The 25554-nt window shown below is 34.1% G+C and overlaps 1 long non-coding RNA gene across 1 annotated transcript; it reads right to left on the bottom strand.

Annotated features, from left to right (window-relative positions):
- Positions 1-227: 227 nt before the first annotated feature.
- On the bottom strand, positions 228-23669 carry LOC129962481 (uncharacterized). The gene is made up of 4 exons (XR_008783910.1): positions 23543-23669; positions 21381-21603; positions 14215-14410; positions 228-383 (listed from the first exon to the last, which is right to left on the bottom strand). It is a non-coding gene; the product is annotated as an uncharacterized LOC129962481 (long non-coding RNA).
- Positions 23670-25554: the final 1885 nt, after the last annotated feature.

Below are 25554 nucleotides of genomic sequence, written 5' to 3'. Positions count from 1 at the left end.
CCCCTAACATTTAGGGGGATGAAAAATAGATGTTGGCCGATTCTCATAGATACCGGATAAGCACAAAAAATTTCATCAAAATCGGTCAAGCCGTTTCGGAGGAGTATGGCAACGAAAACTGTGACACGAGAATTTTATATATTAGATTACAGATTATACAAGTATAAAGGATAATTTGAAATTGCATACAACCAATTGTAATACATAAAACTGAGATTACACACTTACATTTACAGATATCTCGTTTTAAATGGCGCCATTTAGAACACTTTACACGCACTAGAACTGGAGACACTTTACACGCACTAGAACTGGAGACACTTTACACGCACTAGAACTGGAGACACTTTACACGCACTAGAACTGGAGACACTTTACACGCACTAGAACTGGATACAGTTTACACGCACTAGAACTGGATACAGTTTACACGCACTAGAACTGGATACAGTTTACACGCACTAGAACTGGATACAGTTTACACGCACTAGAACTGGATACAGTTTACACACACTAGAACTGGATACAGTTTACACACACTAGAACTGGATACAGTTTACACACACTAGAACTGGATACAGTTTACACACACTAGAAATGGATACAGTTTACACACACTAAAAATGGATACAGTTTACACACACTAAAAATGGATACAGTTTACACACACTAAAAATGGATACAGTTTACACACACTAAAAATGGATACAGTTTACACACACTAAAAATGGATACAGTTTACACACACTAAAAATGGATACAGTTTACACACACTAAAAATGGATACAGTTTACACACACTAAAAATGGATACAGTTTACACACACTAAAAATGGATACAGTTTACACACACTAAAAATGGATACAGTTTACACACACTAAAAATGGATACAGTTTACACATATGAAACATATGCCACAATAATAATACAAAGGCTAAGTGAGAGTTTTCAATTATTATTATTTTTTTTTTGCTTTTAAAGCTGATTAGTTCATTTCCTAATTGAATACATTATTTTTTATTCTTTAGATATGCATATACAATTCGATTACAATATTATACTTTGATTATGTGAAAAGCTAATAAGTTTGGAATTTGAAGTAATCTAAACAAAATAGAATGAAATTTAAACGATCAGAATTCTACCTATGACGAATTAGACTAAAGTAGTAGATAACCAGCTGCTATTCTAATAAACTGTTATTCTTAGAAGAGTTTAAAGTAACCACGATATACTAATGCTTTCCATGCATGAATGCAAAGAGAAAGTGAAAAAGCTTTTTACGAATATGGAAGACCAGATAAGCTCCAACTAGATATTAAGACAAAAGCATGGCATATAGAATTGAAGTTAGTGAACTGTTGCCGTAATTGGAGACTGACCAGAATTGGTCCGATTCTCGACCACTGGTGTCCGACAATAAATTTCTCCAATCTAGTAAGCACAAGCGTATGCAGAGAAAAATGTGCGGAAAAATTTAGTCTTTAGCATGCCACTGATATTGTTACGAGGACATTGAATCTCGTGCATGATTTAGGATTAAATACAATTTATTCAAATACAGAAAGACTTGCTGAGATCAACTAATATTGGTTGTTAATCAGTAGTTGCCTTGCCTTTTACGGAACTTTTTACTTGTTTAAGACAGTAAAGAAATACAAGTCATTTAAAATAGTATTTAGATGGCAAAGATTCAAATTTAAAACTGGCTTATAAAATTGCTTATGGACAAATCTAATCCGATATATAAATCTATATAAAGAGCCTTAGAAATGGCATCGAATTCACCGAGAGATTCTTATGGACGAGGGCAAATGGAGACTGAGAAAGCCAGTTTCTTCACCTTCTTATGAAAGTCAGAAGAATCAAAGATCGGGTTCTTTAAGTATTTAGAAGTATAATTTATAAGGATTTGCCAAACCTCAAATATACAATATTTATCTCCATTACGAAATGGAATAAATCGGATTCCTAAGCGACAGTGTTCGAGTCTATCCAATGATACAATTTAATTCTGGAGACGAACACTTCCATAGAACACGTGCGACTTGGATTTCAGGCAGTTTTTGGATCAAAATGGCATTTGAAGTTTTTAATTAAATTCTAAATATGATCATTAAAAACCCAAAAAGGCACCTTGGCTGAATAGGTTAAGAGATTTCGTTACAAAAAAAATTTTTTAACAGGAAGTAAAGCATTGTTTCGTCTCCTGGGATTTATCCGTCTCGAGATAAATTTCTGAAGATCAGTGAAAATTAAGTAGCTTACCAGAAGGCATTAAAAGTTTACTACGCAGTCCTTTTCGCACAGTCAAATTGAATTCCTAAATATTTAGGACAGAATAGGTTCAAAGAATTGATCAATATATGCCCATAACCATGGCTGTTATTGCTGAAGTCAAACAGGCCATTGGCTTCTAGAATTTTCATTTGATATTTAAGTATAGTATACTTTTAAAGTTGAAATATTAAACTAGAAACTCAAAAGCAAGTACTGAAATATATATTTTTTAAAAGATGCAATTCCCTCTCACTTTCCCACAACAAATGACAATATGGTACCCAACATTAAAAAAATTGCGATAGTACAGACAATTGGAAAGTAGCTGCCTTGGAGAGTGAAGAACAAAAATCACAGATGCAAGCTAACTGAAATACTTTCAATGCTAACCTTTTATTTTAACCTTCGGCTCTGCCTAGTTAATCGGATGAAGCCATTTTAAATTACTGGTTACTTACCGATTCCATACTCAATCGGAGAAGCTTTATCCAGACATAATTACAAAAATGAATTAAACGAAGAATCCCTTAACATTTCTTTCCGTTTTCATCCAGAAATAAACTTCATATGCCATATTTTCAAAACAATGAAAGAGTCAACCATTATCTCAAAGCACCATATTATAATGATTAAGTCATGGTTATTGGAGACAAGATCACAATACAAACTTAAGTAAACGACTCGGCAAGACCAAACCTGTCTTGAAAAGGAAAATCCAATAGTCGTCCAATCTATTAACTATATTACTGAAAATGAGTAAACAGTTTCTACCTAAAATCCTTTCGTAAACTCGATTTTATCAGTCACAAAACAATGTATTTACAAGTAGCAGGATGTAAGCAATCAATAACCCGATGTCCATATAGATGGAAAAGATTCAATTGAGACATTATCTACAACCAGCAACCAATCAGTCATTTTTACAAGATTATCAAGTGGATCATCTCTATAAGACAGGCGAAATAAAACCGGATGGTTTCCCCTTGGCTTACACGTATAATATTGAACCTAGCAGAGATAGGCAGAAAATTCAGCAATTCAAGCGCTTGTAGAACAGCCGCGATTAGATTACAGACAGCACCATTTCATTTATAGGTTGACTAATCTCAAGAAATGGAAAATAGAATGACTAACCTCTGCAGACTAAGACTGTTGACATTAAGTCTATATAATAAAAAGCTGCAAATTTTTTCTCTGAAGAACGCACGCATCTAACTATCACGGATTGTTTATTTTTAAGTTTTGCAGTAAATAGGAGAATTTACTTTATCGGATTAAATAAGAAAAACTGATACACGAATTAGTTTTTACTCTTAGCACAACAGAAAATTTTACTTCAATTGTTCATTGCATTTTGGAACTAGTATATACGAGAATTTTCCCTCGACGAAAACTCAAAATTTGCTTTTGAAGACTTATGCTTAAAATTAAGGTTTAAGAATAAGTAGGCACTAGGAAAACAATGATTTCGAATTAATGGAACAAAGCACAAAAATCAATGTCTTAGATATCGCAACGAAAAATTAACCTATCATGCAGTCGCATATTTTATTTCTAATGGGGAATTTTGGATTAATACGTTAAGTGGAAGGTGGTTATATTAACCGTTTGACGTCTAGTTTGATCTAAAAGAAACTAAATATATCTGAAAGCTTTTTTTATTTACTATCTTACCTATAATCTACGTTCACATTTTCAAATTGCATTTTCTATTATACATTTAATTTTCAGAATTGTTTACGATTTTTAACTAAACTGCACAAAATTTAAAAAGATTTTAGAATAATTGTTTTTGCTTTAACTTAATTTTGAGTTTGGTAGGTCCAAAAAATGGATTACAGATGGATAGCATGGATTACAAATGAGTAACGTTTCCTATTTAAGAACAATTACGAATAAAGGTCAGCTTAAGAGGGACGTGTCTGGCATCATGGCCAGATGACGATTACTAGGACTGTTTTCCAAAATATCTTCTACAAAATAAAAGCAAGACTAATTTTGTCGATCCCAAGAAGATTAGCGTCTAAAACATTGAAGTTCTCCTAGATTACCATTTCGGGCAATTCCTCAACGTGCTCACCAAAATGCCTCAAGATCAAAATTTCTGTTAATCGATTTCAACAACATTAAATTCATTAATATAGCTTTTCCAATCGCAACTCTACTTGTAGATAACCTTTAAAAACTTTGCATTCCATATCAAGACATGGAAGAGATGGCAACATAAAATGAAGACGATACTTTTCTGCTTAATGTAACTTTCCTTTCTCTGCAAGTTGCTTAATTCTCCATTCGTTCATAAATCCCTTAAGCAAACCCATGAACCGACCTCGAACTTATGCTCTATTCAATAACGGGTCTTCCTGTAGAAAGCACAGACACGCACTCGGGGAGGGAAAGCACAGACACGCACTCGGGGAGGGAAAGCACAGACACGCACTCGGGGAGGGAAAGCACAGACACGCACTCGGGGAGGGAAAGCACAGACACGCACTCGGGGAGGGAAAGCACAGACACGCACTCGGGGAGGGAAAGCACAGACACGCACTCGGGGAGGGAAAGCACAGACACGCACTCGGGGAGGGAAAGCACAGACACGCACTCGGGGAGGGAAAGCACAGACACGCACTCGGGGAGGGAAAGCACAGACACGCACTCGGGGAGGGAAAGCACAGACACGCACTCGGGGAGGGAAAGCACAGACACGCACTCGGGGAGGGAAAGCACAGACACGCACTCGGGGAGGGAAAGCACAGACACGCACTCGGGGAGGGAAAGCACAGACACGCACTCGGGGAGGGAAAGCACAGACACGCACTCGGGGAGGGAAAGCACAGACACGCACTCGGGGAGGGAAAGCACAGACACGCACTCGGGGAGGGAAAGCACAGACACGCACTCGGGGAGGGAAAGCACAGACACGCACTCGGGGAGGGAAAGCACAGACACGCACTCGGGGAGGAAAAGCACAGACACGCACTCGGGGAGGGAAAGCACAGACACGCACTCGGGGAGGGAAAGCACAGACACGCACTCGGGGAGGGAAAGCACAGACACGCACTCGGGGAGGGAAAGCACAGACACGCACTCGGGGTTCAAACGAGTTCTCAAATTAGGAATCGTTAACACCACAAAGTAATAAGCTTAAGTTAGTTTAACAGAAGGAATCTCCTCCCCAAGAGACCTTTGATATTATGGATAATTCCCGGATGAATTGTGTTGAACAAATACAATTAAGCATTTTGTAGAGAAGGGAAAATTGCGTTAAGCAAAGAAGCGTCGCTATTTCCTTTGTTAGCTATCCCTTGCGTTGATGTGAAATATAGAATTTGTATAAGATAGTCTACATAGTAACATTGCAATAGGAAATGTTATGCTAATGAGTTTATGATTGCATTGACAACGAATAAAATTAACAGAAGTAAACAATTCAGTTTTATTTCAGGTTGTCATGAAAAATGCAATTTCTAGCCCATATTTGAGAAATTGTTATTACAAAAGTTTCCAAACTGTTCCTGATCTTCCTACAATCACATTTGAAAAAATGAAATTACAATTTAGAAGAGATGCCTTGCTCGGTCACTTCTGGAGTACTTTCATAAAGTACGTTTTCCAATGCAGAGAGCCTTGTCCAAATTCGTGGGTGCACTATATGCTACAAGAAGCACTACAGAGAATCATCGCGCATGTTGATTATTGGTGACGATGACAGCCACACGGGTAGTTCACGGTTATAAAGCATGAAGTGAGCAGACTGGTGGAGCACCAATGCATGACAGCCTGTCTTGTGTAAAGGTTCTTCAGTTTCGGAGGATGGCCTCAAATTCTCTGATTATCTATATCAGATTTAACTGCATCCCAACAAAGTTCGCTTTGATTGGCAAATTAAACATTGAATTTATCCTAGACCTAGCTGGGATCGGTAAAATTAGTCTCGTTTTCATGTTGCGTAAGGGATATTGAAAGACGGACCCATTAATCTTTCATCCATGCCAGATGACGACAAGTCCTCTTAAGCCTTCCCTTTCCCTACTCTTATACCTTACTATCCATTACGTTTTCGATTTTTGGGCACTAGAATTTCACGATTGAAAGGAGAAGAAACACGACACCAAGTTATTTCTACATATTGCGTTCTTAATTCCTCACTAGATTAAGATCCTTCGTTCTTATGGTTCTTAAATCTAAAGAAATTTAAAGGGCCGGACTAATATTTTTAATTTAATAAAGATTTTACTTAACTGAAGTAAAGAATGAATTTTAAAAAATTAGTGATGTATTTCGGTATAATTTTCGAAGATCCTGAAGTATATTGGGAGTAATCCGATTCTTTTACCAACGAAATAATGTATTTATTTCAGAGACTTCCCTTGAATTTTGTTATAGAAATCTATTGAAAGAATCGACTCGCTTTTTAATAAACTGTTCTAACTTGTATATAACCAAGAAGCTGTTTTTAAATTTAACCGATGGCCAATTTTAAAATGGTTTATTTTGAATAGCGGAACTCTAGCGAAATGCTTCATACGCATGAAAAAACGGGGATAGGCCAACTTAGAGATTTAAACTTTTCAAGAACGGAGATCCAAAAACTGTTCCCTTGGTAATTGCAAGCTTTGTAAGAAAATTTATACAAAACTCTAGAAGCTAATTTTAAAGTTAAACGCAGAGCGAGCTCTTCAGCTTTACTCCGAACATTGTTGTGCTGTTGTGTTCTTTACAGAGCGAGATGACTTCTACTAATGCGTTAGTTACAAGTATCACTTGTGTTCAACTCGGCTATGTTAGCTGCATTCAGAGTTCCCCTGAAATATTTATAGAATAAACTATCTTCTATTTCTCAGCGTACTAAACTTATACTTATTCACTGGTCTATTTCTGCAATAGTATTAAGTATGAAATTCACCTAAAAGAAGTGAACGGTTAAACATGCCAAAACATCTCGAAATCAGTCGCATCACTACCGATAGAGTAGACAATATAGGTTTCCTACACTGTAGACTACAGAATGGCGACAATACATAGGATACTGCATTGTAATAGTGAAATAGTAACAAAATTCCAAATTAGAGAAAAGTTCTAAATTGAAAGTTGCCTCCATGACTTGGACAAAAGAATGAGACAAGCATGAGAAGCACTAAATTTTCACACAACTGAATAACCACAATGATTTTCCCAATACTGTAACGAATTATTTAAATATTCGAATTTCCAGAAAACCTTTAATGAAATAAAAAAGAACACACTGGACTTTAAAACTCAGACTCCAATCCAAAATAAAACGCAAGGCAGCTACTATCAATAAACTTGATGGGCATACATTGTTAGTATTTCAGGCTGCATCAGATTGCATAATTATTAAAAAAATGATAGACTCGCAGTTATTTTAAGCTTGAATATAGATGTTGCACTTCAATAACATTTAGAGTATTGCTAGAAACTCGATTAAAAGATAAAGAATTCCATCTCTGAAGATTTTTTGAATTTTGGATATTCAATTTCTACAAAGATTGCAGTTTTGTAAATAAAACCCAGGATTAGACAAACTAGCTTATTTTCAGAACTGGAATGAAGATTACAAGTTAATTTTAACTTTGCATTATGCTTATAAAACCAGCAGGAGCGGTCTTTCCAAAACTTCCACATACTCTAATAAACTTGTGCCAGAAAGGGCCTTGCATGACATAATGCACAATAGTAACGAAAAATTAACTTTTGGCTTGAGTTTGGCATTTACTGTATCGATCGTGTCATCCTTGGCGAGTTATTTGGCAATGAATCGTCGGCATGTGTTAATAGTCTCCAAAAATTGGATTAGGTCTTTAGACACTTTTCTCAATCGATTGAAACAAAACAGCATTTGTAATAAAAATACTGATTTGATATATTTATCTCATTGTTTTTGAATAATAGCAATTGCATTTTTTTCTGAAAGTACAGACAGACAGTTATCCCTTTGTTGGATTCAGCTCAAAATTCAGCAGATGTGTACCTTAGAGATGTTACATTTTTTTTAACGAATTTTATCTATTTAGCTCTTTTAACTGTGTTAACTCGAACAGAAAGGCAGACGGATTTGAAAGAATTTTGCTTATGATTTCATAGACTACAAATTTGGTGTGGAGACTTTATACCAAATTTCAACCGTCTAGCTCAAACTTTGTTGTCACAGACAGACATTTTCCAAAAATGGGTTCAAACTCAGGGAAGTTTAAAACGAAGCGATTCGCCAAAGTATCGAGTTCGAAATTTGACAATAACTATTCTTTCTTTACACTTCGTATACGAAAATGTAATGCAATAGATTTCGTTCTAGGTTTTATGATATTGAAATCTTGATAAAAATATGCTAAATCTTACAACTCCATTCATTATTTCCTATTCAAGTAGCGCAGATTAACAGCCTGTACTTTCAGAATAATTTTAAGATTTATTTAAAAACAGGCAGTAAGCATTACAATGGCTTGATTCATTTGGTCCATTTCAGAATGGCCAAGCAAATGTAGAAATAACTCATGGATTTCCACAGGTCAACTCAGTTGAAAGCAATTGGGAAAATCTTTGCAAGATTCATTTCTTTACAGTATCAACATACGCAGAAAAGTTATGCAAAGGGGGTTGGGGGTGCAAGAATAAACGAACAAGAATTTGAAGGCTCAAGAATTAGATATACAAGAAGCATAATTGGAAATTAGATATATATAAAGATTCCACAGAACAATTTTGAATTCAATACATATCAAAGCATTTAATCTTCAATATTTGGAAAAACCCTCTCAATGGATAAGAAGATTCAACGAATTCGCTGTGCTAAACATACCAACTACTTATTCAATAATAAAGAGTTATTTTATTTTATCTAAGTTAAAAGTAGTAAAAACATAACACTAATGTACATAATGTAACTTTTATAGGCATTACTTTAAAAGTTCCTAGAAAGTTATCCCATTTCTCAAGTTGCACAATATATAAATATATTCTTAATATTTGCTTATGCAGTATTAATGACAAAGTATAAACATAGGTTGAAAGCACATAAAATTGAATGAAATTGAGTAAAAATATGAAAAATTTCACCAACATTCATCTGTAAGTTATCGTTATATTCATTTTACCAAATATTTGAATAGAAAATCAATGGCAAAAGTTTGGATTCCCAATATGAACTTTACAAGTCAATTTATAGATTTAAGAATTAAAAAATAATGGGCCAAAGCAAGTGCTCTGTGTTCTTTGCAGTTCTATATCCTCTGACAATGAGTAGTACTGTTCTTAAATAGTTATGAAGAAAGAAATTTCAATGCATTTAAGTACAACTGAAGATTGATTTATGAAAAAATTATTTCAAGCTATCGAATACATCAACTATTGCACCAATAAGTAGGCAATCAATAGCACAGATCCAAAATATTGGAAAAGTTGAACTAAGGCTACTTTAGCCTGATAAAATATAGACTTCCAAAGTCTACTAGAGACTATGTTAGCATTTGAGTAAACTCTTCCTGTCGATTTAAGCATTTAGTTGTAACATTTGCTATCTTTTTTTACATCTAGAAAATTGTTATACGATGTCTAATTACGCAATATAATTCAACGCCGCAATTTTAAAAGAAATGTTGCCCTCAAAAATCAAAGGCTGCATCCAAGAGCTTCCAATTTGCACGAATTGCTGCATAGGCACTGGGATGGTTAATGTTGCGGCACTCGTCTCGAAACGAATGCTAGAATTTTAAAGCTTACGTGTTTTCATCTTTTAAATTGAGTTGGGGCATGTTTTTACTTTTCGACTTTAATTTTGAAAGCGTTTCATAATGCGTGTTTCCTCAATAACTTGGGTTTGTTTTTATTAGTTAAGCTTTCTATTAATTCAATAACTTTGAGCACCTGCAAGTATTTAGTAATGTGCGATTTCTAACAGATGATCAATAAAATAAGATGGAAAAATTTTATATCAAACAGAGGGCCAAACAGGATTTGGGAATTTTACGCAATCCATTAAAATACATAAAATTTTCTAAATTCTTTAGAAGAGCGCTTTTAGTGCAAATATTTTTAAAGGGGAAAAATTAAGTTTGCTATCGAAGTAAATTTTATTTGAAGACTTAAAATACCACAGAACATAAGCGGATGTCAATATCCTCCAAGAATAAGAGTAGCGCAAATTTGAATAGACGTTAAATATGCAGTTGAACGCATCTATAATTATAGAACTCGCTCCATTTTTGGAAGAATTCTGTACATTCTTTGACAATGAAGATAAGAAGGAACCGCTGTTAAATATTTAATAAATTAGAAATGATTCTGGGCAAAATTTAAAATTCTATTGGATTATGAATTATTTCCATCTAGAAAACTGATCAGAAACTGAATAACTGGATGACTTACCAAAAGTAGCCGAGCAGTGATACCAACTTTACTGCACAAATAAGTATTCAATCGATATTTTTAGAGTTATAAGACTAATTTGGGGAATTTGATTCTGCATTTCGCATTCAGCTTTGAAGAACAGGATGTTTTATGTGTATTCCTAACATGTGTCATCCTAACTCAATGAGCCTCATCCTAACTCAATGAGCCTCATCCTAACTCAATGAGCCTCATCCTAACTCAATGAGCCTCATCCTAACTCAATGAGCCTCATCCTAACTCAATGAGCCTCATCCTAACTCAATGAGCCTCATCCTAACTCAATGAGCCTCATCCTAACTCAATGAGCCTCATCCTAACTCAATGAGCCTCATCCTAACTCAATGAGCCTCATCCTAACTCAATGAGCCTCATCCTAACTCAATGAGCCTCATCCTAACTCAATGAGCCTCATCCTAACTCAATGAGCCTCATCCTAACTCAATGAGCCTCATCCTAACTCAATGAGCCTCATCCTAACTCAATGAGCCTCATCCTAACTCAATGAGCCTCATCCTAACTCAATGAGCCTCATCCTAACTCAATGAGCCTCATCCTAACTCAATGAGCCTCATCCTAACTCAATGAGCCTCATCCTAACTCAATGAGCCTCATCCTAACTCAATGAGCCTCATCCTAACTCAATGAGCCTCATCCTAACTCAATGAGCCTCATCCTAACTCAATGAGCCTCATCCTAACTCAATGAGCCTCATCCTAACTCAATGAGCCTCATCCTAACTCAATGAGCCTCATCCTAACTCAATGAGCCTCATCCTAACTCAATGAGCCTCATCCTAACTCAATGAGCCTCATCCTAACTCAATGAGCCTCATCCTAACTCAATGAGCCTCATCCTAACTCAATGAGCCTCATCCTAACTCAATGAGCCTCATCCTAACTCAATGAGCCTCATCCTAACTCAATGAGCCTCATCCTAACTCAATGAGCCTCATCCTAACTCAATGAGCCTCATCCTAACTCAATGAGCCTCATCCTAACTCAATGAGCCTCATCCTAACTCAATGAGCCTCATCCTAACTCAATGAGCCTCATCCTAACTCAATGAGCCTCATCCTAACTCAATGAGCCTCATCCTAACTCAATGAGCCTCATCCTAACTCAATGAGCCTCATCCTAACTCAATGAGCCTCATCCTAACTCAATGAGCTTCTGGTTTGCTTTTATAGCTGAGCATCAGAAAGATTGACATTATCGTTCGATATCTTTTTACGGGAAATTTCAACTTTTTTCCACCACCTACCAAAACAAAGTATAAATTAAGCTTCTTTTTGTGGTAAAGGGAGAAATTTATATTTATGAATATTTTCCCACCCTCTCACCAGCCGGCTGGTAGCTAGCCCATCCTATTTTTTAAGAAAAAGGGGGAGGGGAGGGTGCTATCCTAAACCTTATCCCCAATTTAATGTTAAATATATTAAGCCTTTCTATTAGATACCTAATCCTAATAGTGCGCGCGCACTTTTCTGTTATTTTTATCTGAATCTTTCTAAAATAAGAAGCCCATCTTTATACTTCAGAGTTGGAACGAGGGAAAGAAATGAAATTTCTCCTTCACTTTCTGCAACTGAAATGGTTTCCAAGTACTTCCTGAGAAATTATCGAGTTTAGATTTCATGACGCAAGGCTCAGATCTGTGCCAAAATGCACCATTGCAAATGTATGCTGACAAGTTATGGTTTTATTAAAGAGCCAAATATGGCCAAACTGTGGCAATCGTGGCTTGGAGTTGTAAATGTAATATTAATGAAAGGTCAATGTAGTATTAATTTTTGTATTCAACAAATTAAAATGAATATGAAATTCGCTATACTTAAGAATATGTAATAATGTTTGTCGATTAAAATCGAGAATCGGATAAAAAAATTAAGTGAATCGACGTGGGTTGATGAACACCGAGTACTAAAAAGTTAGTCGATTCATTTTCACTTCAATCTCTGCTACAGGAAGATAAATCCAGAAAGTAGGCAACATCGATAGAATGAAGTGCAATTTATTAGAGATTTATAGATTTTGGTCGTGAATTAAATATAATGGTGAAAAAAATTCCTTCATTGAAGTATTTGCAATTTTATATAAATGAAACATTTTCCCCGCATCTAACGTTACTGATGAAGGATTTTGCAAGAGGGGATTGATAATTGTGTTCCTGCCATTTTACATTCAGTTCTTTAAATGCATTGTTACTGGTTATTTGAAGTTTTAAAGATTTAGATATCGAGAAAGATGAGCATTAGGCGCATAGTTAAAGGGTCGGAAAATTTATATTTCCATCTTAATTCTAAGTCTTTACTTCCGTATTATTGTGGTAGGTTAATTTTTGAACTTCCAATTTCAGAATCGTAATTCAGGACACTTTCTCACAATTTAAAATTAATAACAAACGCATAGCATTTCCTATTCTGATGCATTACTTTCCTAGGAGAAAAATGGAATCGAGAGGGAAAAATTATACAATTTACAAATTTCTACTGATACTCTATTAATATTCGTTTTTAACTTAATAAATTTCAGAGTATTTCCAAAATTAATGTCGCCATTTATTCAGTTTTACCGTGTGTAAACTTGCATATATTTTTAACATGCATCATATTCACATTCTTAGCTCTGAGATTAAAATTTATTGCTTGAAGAGTCACGACTTAAGTGTTGAAAGGCAAACAGTCAGATGACTTGATGAAGCCAATTTTATACTCAATATCGTAAGTATTGAATTTTTTCAATCGGACGAATTAATATTGAATACTCTTCGGTGCTCAAAGTATTGAGTTTCTTGGATTGATTTTCTTTTATTCAAAGGTATGCTGCGGGTACTTAACTATAATTTAAAACGGTTTCAAATTTATGTTATTATGTTTACATGGTCTATCAAAACACAAGACAAGATATCGTATTCTTCACAGACAATAGTTTTATTGATGCGTCGAGGCTTGTATACTATTATTCGGAGCAGCCACTTATAGAAGGATTAGTTTCGAATTCTAATCTTAATGGAATGAAGATTTGGTGGGGGGGGAGGGAAGAGGCTGAACCGCCGTACGTTAATCGAAGTATTTCGAGCTTTCAGAATTGGAAAAAGATTTCTACACTACTTCGCAATGAACTGCACAACACTTAAAACGATTAACATACTGAAAATTAGACATCTAATGGACAAAAAAGAATCAAAATCATTCGAGCTTCTGTATCAAAGATCTTTCGCATGCAATTGCGAAAGAAAATTGCAGTTTTTCTGCTAACAAGGTCAGATTTTTGAAATTTCGTCGAGACTCGGAAAAATCTGCCACAGAAGTGTGATCAAATAGCAGAGAGCACTTGCTAAGACAGTCTACAATGGGAATTTAGAGTCAGTCAAGCGCTTCAAGTATTCATTGCACATGCTCATTTTACACAAATTTTATATCTTTAGAAACATCCTATTTTGGATAACATACTATGAAAATTTCTTAAATAATCCAGAAAATATTCAAAGATATTTTTAATTATAATTTAAGTCAAAAAATATTACCATGTTAAATTCAATTCCTTGGGCTCTTCCGGGCTGTATTTTCTGAAGAAATTTTCTGATCTGTTCGGGAAGAGCAAACAAGCTTGGGTTTACAGGAATAACAGATTCCTGAAGTAACTTATCTGGTCAGGTACCTCCTTCAGAGCAGCTTGCAGTAGATTCTTATATGCATCCAGTAATGAAAGAACCAACAACCCTAAAAATAAATAACTTTATTTAAACCTCTAAACACGTAGGATTGAGATAAAAATTAAAGTATTATAAAGTTTAATGAGATAAAATTTAATTTACCAAATATTACTTAATCATGTCTGAACTATAAGAAAATATTGTGAACGTCAAAAAATTCGAACTCTACATTTTAACAAATCCACGCTTTAAGCCATTCCGCATTCGAAAAACATTTTTGGATCTTATTTGAACACTTGCAAACTGAATTTCGTGGATGAAATTTGGTATGTGGTCTTTACATATCTTGTAAATATCGCTAGATTTCTACAAAATGTGATACGAACATAAATGAATACGATAACTACAAAACTTAGAGCTAGACAGATAAAATTTGGTATATAGAATTAGCATTTAAGGTGAAAAATACAAAATTAAAATTTCGAAATAAATCTATTGAGATTTTATCTGTTCTGTACTTTCCTATGGATATAAAAGTGATAACTCAAAAACGCAGCGCCATAAACGTCGCATTTATATCAAATGTTATTTGTCTATGTAATCTTACTAAAATTGAAGTTTTGCTAAATTGTGACCTCAATCGAACCAAGATTCTATATTTCTGAATATATGGTTCATCGAAAAAATTCTCTACTTCTAGAGCAAGACTCATACAGAGGTTGAAAAGGAAGTTCAGCACCCGTGGAGTTCAATCTCGTCCAAGTTCAACAATTATATGTGAAGGAAGGTAAGTGTGACGATGAAGTAGAAAGTATGCGCGAAAGACTCCGTCCAGTTGATTCTTATCTGTACACAGTATGCAGAGTTAGATACCAAACAGTTAAAATAATTTCGAATGGCAAATGTCATGTCAATAGGCTTGTAATTTTAAAAATCTCTAGCCACCGTAGGCGACTAGTTCTTCGAAATCTATAAAATAAATTTTATACTAAATGTAAATGCCATTTAACATTAAGCCGTCAACATTTTTATTGGTTAGATATGTACGTAAATTGAAGAAAAACGACGGAATGACTCCAGAGGGTGATTCTGGGGCTATATCGAAATGTTATATTTTGAGAGCTTAAAAATTGAAGCGCAGCATGGAGCAGGTGACACTTGGACTATATAAAGACCACCAGTTTCTTTTCCATCCAACAAAAATTGGATTGGCTTTCTCCAAACTCATTTAATAAACGTTACACTTTCACATAAAACTGAATCTTGGGCAAAATATGCCAATATTTTGACTGGCATTGGTGATCAATAGTTACTAAATATTAATCTTTGGCGTAACTGGCATTTTCTCGTATACGATGTATCGATAAAGTATTGTAATCGTCAAAAAATTCAAACTCGATATTGACGAGTCTCCACTTTTAGAAATCGAATTAAATAAACATTTTTGTAATTACATCAGTCCGTCCGTGTTCTTCCAGCATTAAATCTATATGGCAGAACTGAAAAAGCTTTAAGCTAGACATATGAAAACTTATTCCTCAGAGTAAACTAACCCAAATTTTAGCAGAGAAATTTTATGTCGAGAAGGCATAAAGTTGAAAGCAATTTCCTTAAAGTAACTTATTGATTATAAAGTCAATGTGCTCATTACTGGTGCAATCAAAATACGATAAATGTTAAAATCAAAGTTCAAATTAACATTACCAGATCTTGGTCAGATTCAAACCATTCATCCTTTCTGTCTAAAGTTTAAACGAACTGAAAGAAACCGTTTAAAAAAGGTGAAGCAACAAACCAGTTCCCCACAGTTAACTTATCTTCAGCCTCGACCGAAGAGCTTAAACCACTTCGCATATTCCGTCTAAAGTACTTACATGAGGCGAGTTTAAACAGCAGCCAAATTTGCATTGCAGTTGCTGCCAACCACAAATCACGAAGAAGGTCGGGTTCGAATCCTTTAGTTGAGACTATGGCGCGGAATTCGAAAAAACCCAAAGACACCATAAAAATTCGGATCCGAAATAATTCGGTATGGATCTTTTCCAAATGTCCAACAAACTCAGTTTTCACACGAGATTTGTAGATTTCAGTCAAATTTTGAAGAAAATCTGTCCAGTGGATGTCTGTTCGAATTTAAGTTAAAGCGGTAATTACAAAGACGGGTCTAAATGGATTAACTTCGGTACACAGATTTAACATCTATGAACTTTTGAGCCAAATCCAACTTGGTTGACAGTTGGCCGATTCATACTTTCAGAAACGTGTAAACTTTACTTGAGTGTTACAAATTTGGCATGTGATTGCGATTACAAGTGTAGGCTTTCTAACTGTACAAAAAAATTGCATCAACAAATTCGATTTTCAAATGCTCTTTGCCTCAAACCAAGGATTAATCGGCAAAAAACTCGCCAAAGAACAAAAGTCGTATTCAATAAAAATGGCAAACTGATGTCAAAGTTAGCATTTCTTGTCTATAGTAGACTAATGCCATGCAAGGCTTTCTCCGAGCTTGACTATGATTAGTTCGGTTCAGTGGTACAAAGACCGAATTATCGTACGTTATTTTTCCGTTTATGTTTAATAAACATTGTTAAAAGCAAGTCATTTTAATTCGAATTTCTCCAAGTAAAGCATTGCCGGCCCCAAGGGTGTCAATTGACATAACGATATGGGCTTCAAAGTGGCTTGTCTAAGTAAAAAGTTTTTGCATATACATAACACATACTTAATGCTTAAAATACAATTACACATGTTACATGGGACGTTCTCTGGAATAACACTTATTGGAAAGGAAACTTAGTGAAACTACTCCCACTGGTTGCTCACTGATTAAAACAAAAATTTGACAGATATAAATGTAAAATAAATAGAATTTTGTATATGAACTTAAATTGCGTTGATATGCCTGTAAAAGTACAGATCGATAAAAGCCAAATTTGGAGACGAATTTGATTCCAAATTTGAACCGAATCCACATTTTAGATGCTAAACTTGTGTATCAAACTATACGTTGGCTGCACTTAACTATGCGTTGGTTCTAAGTTTTGTATTTATTGCGCTCGTTTTACTCGGATAGCTTCGACTAACTTTCCCCGATTAGATTTTTTCTCCAAAATTTGACAGAACTATTAATTTGATATTAAGTCCCACACCCAATTCATCTTTTTAGCTCAAAGCGTTTGAATTTACTTTCACAGAAAAACGGGAATAAATGCCAAAAAGGCGATGTGGATTTTAAGATATCTGAAAAGATTCGTGAAAAATCCCCAATTGAGTTTTTTTGCCAATTGCAATATTTTTTATGAGAAAGTAAATTTTGAGGAAATCGGCGTAATAGTTGTGGCTTGAAGATTATCACGGCTTTCGTCAGAAAATGAAATACAGGGCGAGAAAAATCTCGCCGTATTTTATATTCCATTCATGCTAAATTAATATATCTGCGCTCTACATACAAAACCGTTTGACTTAGAAGTAGTAAACTTGTCAGAAACGCATTTTAGAGGGTGGGAATTTTACTTCGGGAAAAGGAGCAAATTTCAATCAGAATTTTCATTAACTGAAAATGAAGCGAAATATCGGTATCTTTCCTCTATGACTTCCGAAAATATAGCCCAAATGGTTTCTGCATCATTTTAAAGTTCAAAAAATCAAATTATACCAATGTTAACTTATAAATTAAGTTTCTACTTTTTATGAATTTTAAGAAAATATTTTAAATGTTTTCAAACAATTTCACAAAGAAATGAAGTGCGTAGAAAAGTAGTTCTATTTATCATATTGCAATTATGCTGGCAAAAACTCCAGTTAAAAGACCGAGTTAACTCTTTCTGAAATTTTAACCTAAAAATGCGATTTTTAGCATCTGTATGAAATAGGCTATGAAATGCGATATTTTCTAAAAAAGCAATACGAGAAAAAGTTCTACGATGTTTTAAAATGGTTATCAGTTCAATAATTTAATCTTATTTAAGGCATATACAACTCAATACATAGGATATCCACACTAATCAGGGACCAACAGCTGATTTCTACAACTTTATTAGATACATACGCGAATTAGTCTAAATGAGACATTTTATATAATTTGAATCAAATATTCCTATAAATTACGCTCAGATTTATTTTTACATTAAAAAATTTTTTTATACGGATCCTATATTCTATAAGTCATTAAATATTAATGTCTCAAGCCTATTTTATTAAAAGTTCCACTCTTTTGCAATTAAAATATATTAAGTTTTGCAATTACTTTTGCAATTAAGTTGTCTTAAGTGAAATTTGAATTCCTATTCTATAAAAAAGAATCGTCTTGACGAAAAAGTGCTACTCAGGGCTCGGATTTTCTAAGGCCGATTGTCTAAAATAATGCAATCGTTGATAATCTTAAAATAATATTCAAAGCATTATAACTAGATCAGGCTTGATCTCGGAAGACAACCGTTAGAAGCAAGATAATTTTACCGACTATGATTTACAGGATCGAAGAACTGTATAACGTAGAATTCATAATTTTCTGAAATACATTTATTGATTGAAATAACACTTGCCGCATTCAAATCTTTTTGATGAAAAAACTGAATTTGACGAATCAGAAGTTCACTGAATTATAAAATATTCTCCGATACATATAAGCTTACAATACTGAAAGATTCGATTTTCTGTAATTAAAAATGACTGGTTTTAGTAAAAAAGTTCGCATTTATTGAAGTTCTCTTTCATTTCAAATTCAAATTTAAATCTTACGGCAAATTGGAGATGACAGAAAATAGATATTACGATGGACAAAATGTCATAAGGCTTCTATAATGCGAGCTATGGAACTGTGAATTTAAAGCTTAATATTTTGATTAAGCTATTAAGAGACCAAAGCACAAATATTTAACTGAATTTTGGGAGTTTTACACCTGGTGACCCAATTGGTGAAGAAAGGCGTCCAATATTAAATAAGCCGCATCCATTTTAAACTCATAATTTATGTATGAAAGAGCACATCACTGCGTGTAATTGAAGTAGTGGAGTGCATGAGCAGTTTCATCGGCATCTGACTTAGATGGCGTAAATTTACTCCTGAACTCAATTGGTTAAAAACATTCTAGATGGCAACAGATCCATTAACCATTTCGAGCACATTTCGGATTTTAATTGACAGTTTTGAAACATTTAACTTTAATTTTATGAACAAATTGAAAAATGCCGAAAGGGAGATTTTAAATAGAGTTTATGACTGAAACAGCCTGTTGCTAATTGGCTAGACTGCTTTAGTTGAGTAAAATTATTGGGAATAGCGGTAAATTTAAGTATCTTGCTTCACAATATATAACTTATTTCAACACTGAAGAATTAAATATATTCTTAACCGTACAAATAAGAGCCAGTTGAAGTGGGCACCAAAACTCTCATACTCTAAAAAGGCGTTACTCCAGAGAACATGTTCCATGGCTTTGGTGTTCAATTATGAAATATTCATTTCAATAAAGAATTTATCGTGTGATCCTAAATTCGTCAGAATGTTACGGAGTCCCCATTAATACCTAGCATGCGGTTAATAGTACCCGAAAGACTAATGCGTTTTAGGCGCATTTATTCCAACCGATTGAAATCGGTTTGACCCAAAACCATATTATATATATACTAGCCGCCTTTGGCGACCAGCCGGTTCTTCAATCTTAATGTTCATTAAGATTTTAATAAATATTTTATGCAATTACTTTAATAGCTACTTCAAAATATTTTAAAACTTAATTTTGGATAGTCATATAATTTACTCATAATATTATAAAGACCTTCAATCATAACGTAATATGTATCTAATTTTCTGTAAGCTCCCATAGAATTTATACTTTAAAGTGGAAAGGATTAATCTGCAATTAATATAGTAATATTTTTTACTGAAAACAAAGTATTTTTTGTATTATGATTACTGAAAACAGTCACTGAGCGTTTAAACTAAAGAATATCTTAATTTATGTAATATTTCAAGAATCTGTCGAAATATTTTCTCAGATTCATCATGGCCAGATCGATTAATTAACAATGTTTAATTTTAAATACATCAAACTCTAAGAAAATAAAACAAATCGTTTAAAATAATCGGTCGAAAACATTTTAAGCCTAGCCTAATTAGAGTAGGAAAAAGAAATGAAGCCTTACTCATTTGGCGTGGGGAAAATGAAAAGTTTTTGGAGAGAAGTTAGTTTTTAATTAAAATTTTAATTAAACATTCATAAAAATGGTCCCCAGGTGAACATTCCCGACCTCCAAGGTATACATGTACCAAATTTGGTAGCTGTAGGTCAAACGGTCTGACCTGTAGAGCGCCAACACACACACACATACACCTGAGCTTTATACAAGTATAGATATGTTTACATGCTTTTGAAATTACAGACTGACCGACCAACGTGAACCCCTTGATAGATTTGATTCAAAATTTAATGGACATCTATACTATAGATATTAAGCCTGTACCAAGTTTAGTTTAGCTCTGTTAATGTCTAGATTTAAAGCAACACTAGTCTATTGAAATATGTACCAAGTTGCATCTGAACTCTCGAAGTCAGTGCTAATTTTTATTTAAGCAGCAGGACAGATTTCTTTAGGACGGATTTTGCTTATAATTTGGCAACAATTTAAAAATCTTGCGTAAAAACCGTAGTCCAAATTCACCCGTCTGTCTCAAAGTATTTTTGAACTGTATCACAGACGAACAAACTTCGTGTTATTCATAATCGGGGTGGTGAAAATCTCGAATTTGAATTTTTCGACGATTACAGTACTTCATATGTTAGAAAGTATGAATGAACATGGAATCGCAATTAAAAAAAAAATCAACACTTCTACCAAGCACATGCAGCAAACTCATTTAGTAATATACTTAGTATTATTTTACTGTCAATAAATAGCATTAGCAATTGAATATATTAATTTCAGGAGACAATTTTAAGTAAGCTGCTTAAAATATAACATTCAGCATTTAAGCTTAAAAGTTGGGAAGTAATTGTAAATTAAGAAAAATAATCATATTTCAATTTACTTACATTTGTAAAAGTCCCGTACTGGCGTAACGCATCTCGGATCCAGCGTTATCCTTGTTGAAACTCTAATTGCACCAACAGATAATTACGGAAGTTAGCCTCCATTGCGTTTGACATTAGTCGATTCTTGTATAGCAAGTCTTCTAAAATCCCGACTTTTTTGTACTAATTTTCTCGACTCACCAAGTATCCAGACAATAGCAGATGAGATGACAAATTGAATAGCCTGAAAAGAATGGAAATATATATAAATGAAACGTGTTTAAACTGTTCACAACTTAAAGATATAGAAAATGATATGATCCCTCAAGATATCTCAGTTTATAAAACCAATGACAGTGATTTATTTTGCTAATCAGATGATGCAACTTATTTGGGGCATTATTTTAATTTCTATGAAAAGGGCATTTGGGTAGTGAAGCGTTTTAATGATTTGCCTTTTAGATTTATATTTTTACTTAATTGCAGATTAAAGATTCAGTAATTCGATGCACGAGTGAGACTCATCATCTTTTGCGAAACTTTTAATAAAGAATTAAAAGACAGCTTACTGGTGTTGAGCTGATGCTAGATAATCAGTTTCAGTTTTTTTGATATGGAACAAATGCTTGACAAAACATGCCGAAGCGTCTTCAAGAAACTCCCTAATACAGATGTTATCCTCCTGCCCTAGCATTTAAATTGTGAACCATTGTTAAGGCCATGACAACCACGATTTTATTTTTATTTGATGTCCGCATATGACCGTTTTGTACCTCAATATTATAGTGAACCGAGAATATAAGGATTTTTTGTCGATCGAAATTAAAATTGTTAGAAATCCAATTTTTGTACGAAAATCACATGCCAGATTTCATCTTATTAAATGTTGAGTTTTTATCACATGCAAATATACTTATTGGCAGTCAACCCATTGACTGATTAGTTTCAAATTTGGCACAGATAATTTAGATGTTAAAATTGTACCAAATACCAAGCGTCTACCTTTTTATACTTCATAGCTATTGTGTTGTACTCGAACAGATGTTCTGTGAATGGTTTTGGCCAAAATTTAATCGAGCTCTTAAAATTTTGAGCTACGTTTCATTGTTGTAGCTCAACGCGTTTCGATTATGGCCAAATACAGGCATCTCTAAAGACAGTTTCCGAACTCGGAGCACTGAAACATAACAATTCATCAAAAACTCGAATTCGAAATTTAGCGATTATAATAAGCTAGGAGAAATGGCATGATAAATTAAAACCCATCAAAACGCAAAGCATAACTTATTAGATACGACATAATCCAATCATTCAATTGCCCTCAGATGAAATTTCATTTAAGATTGAAATTTTTCATGAACAAAATGCAATGGATAATTGCAAAGTATATAATTTTGAAATGTGAACTCCACAAAAAAATTTCTACAGAAATTGAGCAATTAACAAAGTTAGCGGTATTTTTACCTTGTAACCATACATTGCATTTTCGACATCAGAGTGGCTCGTTTTGGTCCGTTTATCTTAAAAGATTAACACTACGCTTGCATATAAAATCTTTGAATTCAACGCATTAGAGAAACTACTAAGGTTTTGAACTTAAAGGTTGTGACCCAAATGGACAAGCAAATTGTTTGTCGGGATATGCCATTGAAACTTTTAATTGATAAATTTCTTATTCGAACTTCAATTAAAAATTCTTCAACAATAAAGCAATTGTTATAATTGGAGCTTAATCAACATATTTCGCTTAAATAAGAAGAGTAAATGCTCAAAAGACCTCCAAAAAGTGTCGAAAATGAGATTAAATTAATTTTCAGAACAATGGCTCGCAATTACCAACTTGGCATTCAATAAAATTGCGTGACAAAACGTTACAAACGAGGATACATATTATACGCTGGCTGAGAATGAATATTCCATAGATAAATAACTACAGAAACATTAAAAACTAGCGTCAAACATTATTCACTTTCATTTGCAGCAAAATACTTACAGGGTTATGAAATAATTGACTCCTCAGAAAAATTAGGTTGCAAAAAAAAAAACAACTGTTAGAACGGCAATGGTCTATAATTATCAGTTTATAACCTAAAGCAAAGTACTAGAAAACATCCGCATAGTAATGATATTTATATTTACCCAATATAATAAACAACTTGCGATAGAAGCACGAGAAAAATTACCTTTATCAGATTAACAGGAGTCTGTCTCAATCCTGAGGCATTTAATACGAGACTCCACTCCAACACCGTGCACGAAGCACATCGTTGGCGGAGATGGTGGAATCCGACTCAATCCTAAGGCAGCCGGGAACGCCCCTCAGAATTCTCACGAAGTGAGTTATCACTATACCAAAAATCTTTGCAAATTATAATCTACTTCACTTCAACTCAATGGACTGGAGCATAACTCCTTAAGCTATGGGTCCAGGTTCTAATCATGATTGTTTGAAATCTTTTTATGCTATTAAAATTTCGTCAGCCTTTGCAATATGGATTTTTTTTATTTATTAAGTTGCGATAAATAACTCCATTTAATTCTAAGAATTTCATTCCAGTTTTACAAATACGCACTACAAACTATATTTCTTTTTAAATTCTTTTATTGCAGATCAGTTATTTGTTTTTGTTTTCAATTTCCTTGATTATGAATACACTTGGGAACGCCAATAATATGATCTCAAATGAGGCTGCATTTGTAAAAAGTATTAGAAGTATGGGAACTCCAGGATAGAGTAATATTCTATTATTATGTTCGTGACTTTTTAGAATTTAAGAAAGAATTTTGAAATCAACAACAACAACAACAAAAAGATGAGTTAAATACTAAATTGTAATAATAAATAAATACTAAATACTTAATAGCACAAATAGCAATCCAGAAGGCAATTTCAAACAACAGAACTTGAGATTATACACTATCTACCAAAAAGTATTTGGACACCCATGCAAATGAGATCATCTGCGGTCATGATGACGTCACATCTTCTATACTTAAATATCGTGTAGGATCCAGTAATGACATTAGCCACAAAATTCAGCTCTGTCTGACATCGAGAAAGGTGTAATTGTTGGATATCATTGAAATGGTCGATCCTTGAAAGGCATATATAGCGATTTAAACATTCCAAAATCGTTAATAGTTTTTGTCGTTAGGAAATAGAAGGTGAGTGCTGGTTGTTAAAATGCATTTAAACCCAGCAGACCACGCAACTAAGAAGTAGACTGTACCAAACCGATGGCGTACAGACTCCAGGAGTTCCCATAAGTATCTGACTATATATTTAATAAAGAAACGCGAGGAAGCCCACTTGCTTGGTTTCCATGGCTTGTTGCCGTCCATAAGCTTTCGAATACAAAATCCATCCAGCTCTGGTGCAAGGCACGTCAGGATTGTATCCTAGATTAGTGTAAATGGGTTTTCTAGAATAATGATCAAGGTTCAATCGGATGACAATATGAGATTATAATATATATGGAGAACGCTTTCGACAGAAAATATTACGTTTACAGTACAACTTGGAGGGGGAGGAGGAATTATAATCTCGCGATATTTCTTGTGGTATAGACCAGAGGCGGCGGTAGCAAGGGGGCAATTGCCCCCCTGTTGGCAGCCTCTTGCCCCCCCCCCCCCACGTCGGCGAGAAATTCAGTTTCGTCGGCAAAAGTGTTTACCATTTCATAATGGTTGTAGAGAGTTGAGCATTATTGAATATGATTGTTTAAAATTCACCTTAAAGTTAATATATTGTAAACAATCGAAATATTCAAGTAATGGTTAAAGTGTTTTGGATATATTTAGCAACATAATTTGGAGGTAGGTCAATAATCGATAGAATTCTTCGTCAATAATATGCCATATTTCACAATTTTTCATAGACCAAACTAAGAACTGAATGCAATGAATGTCGAAGACGTTAAGTTCGCAGATTTTCAGACATTAATTAAGCCATTAAGCTTATAATTTGTACTACTTTTGGTAATATAACTGACAAGGTAACAAGTGAATAAGGTATTGACAAGGTGATATTTTCATTTTGCTAGCAATTTTTGGTCGCTCGACTAAACTAAATGGAGAGTGCCGAAGATGTTAAATCTGCAGATTCTCAGACATTTGATTGAAATGTCGTTCACTTAGCTTATAATTTGCATTAAATTTGGCAATATATCTAACAAGTGAATAAGATACCGCATTC

This window comes from Argiope bruennichi, chromosome 3 (assembly GCF_947563725.1).
Source record: "Argiope bruennichi chromosome 3, qqArgBrue1.1, whole genome shotgun sequence".
In the NCBI taxonomy this organism is placed as follows: Eukaryota; Metazoa; Arthropoda; class Arachnida; order Araneae; family Araneidae; genus Argiope; species Argiope bruennichi.
Note: the sequence above shows the minus strand (reverse complement) of the source record. Positions and strands in the feature narration are given on the sequence as shown.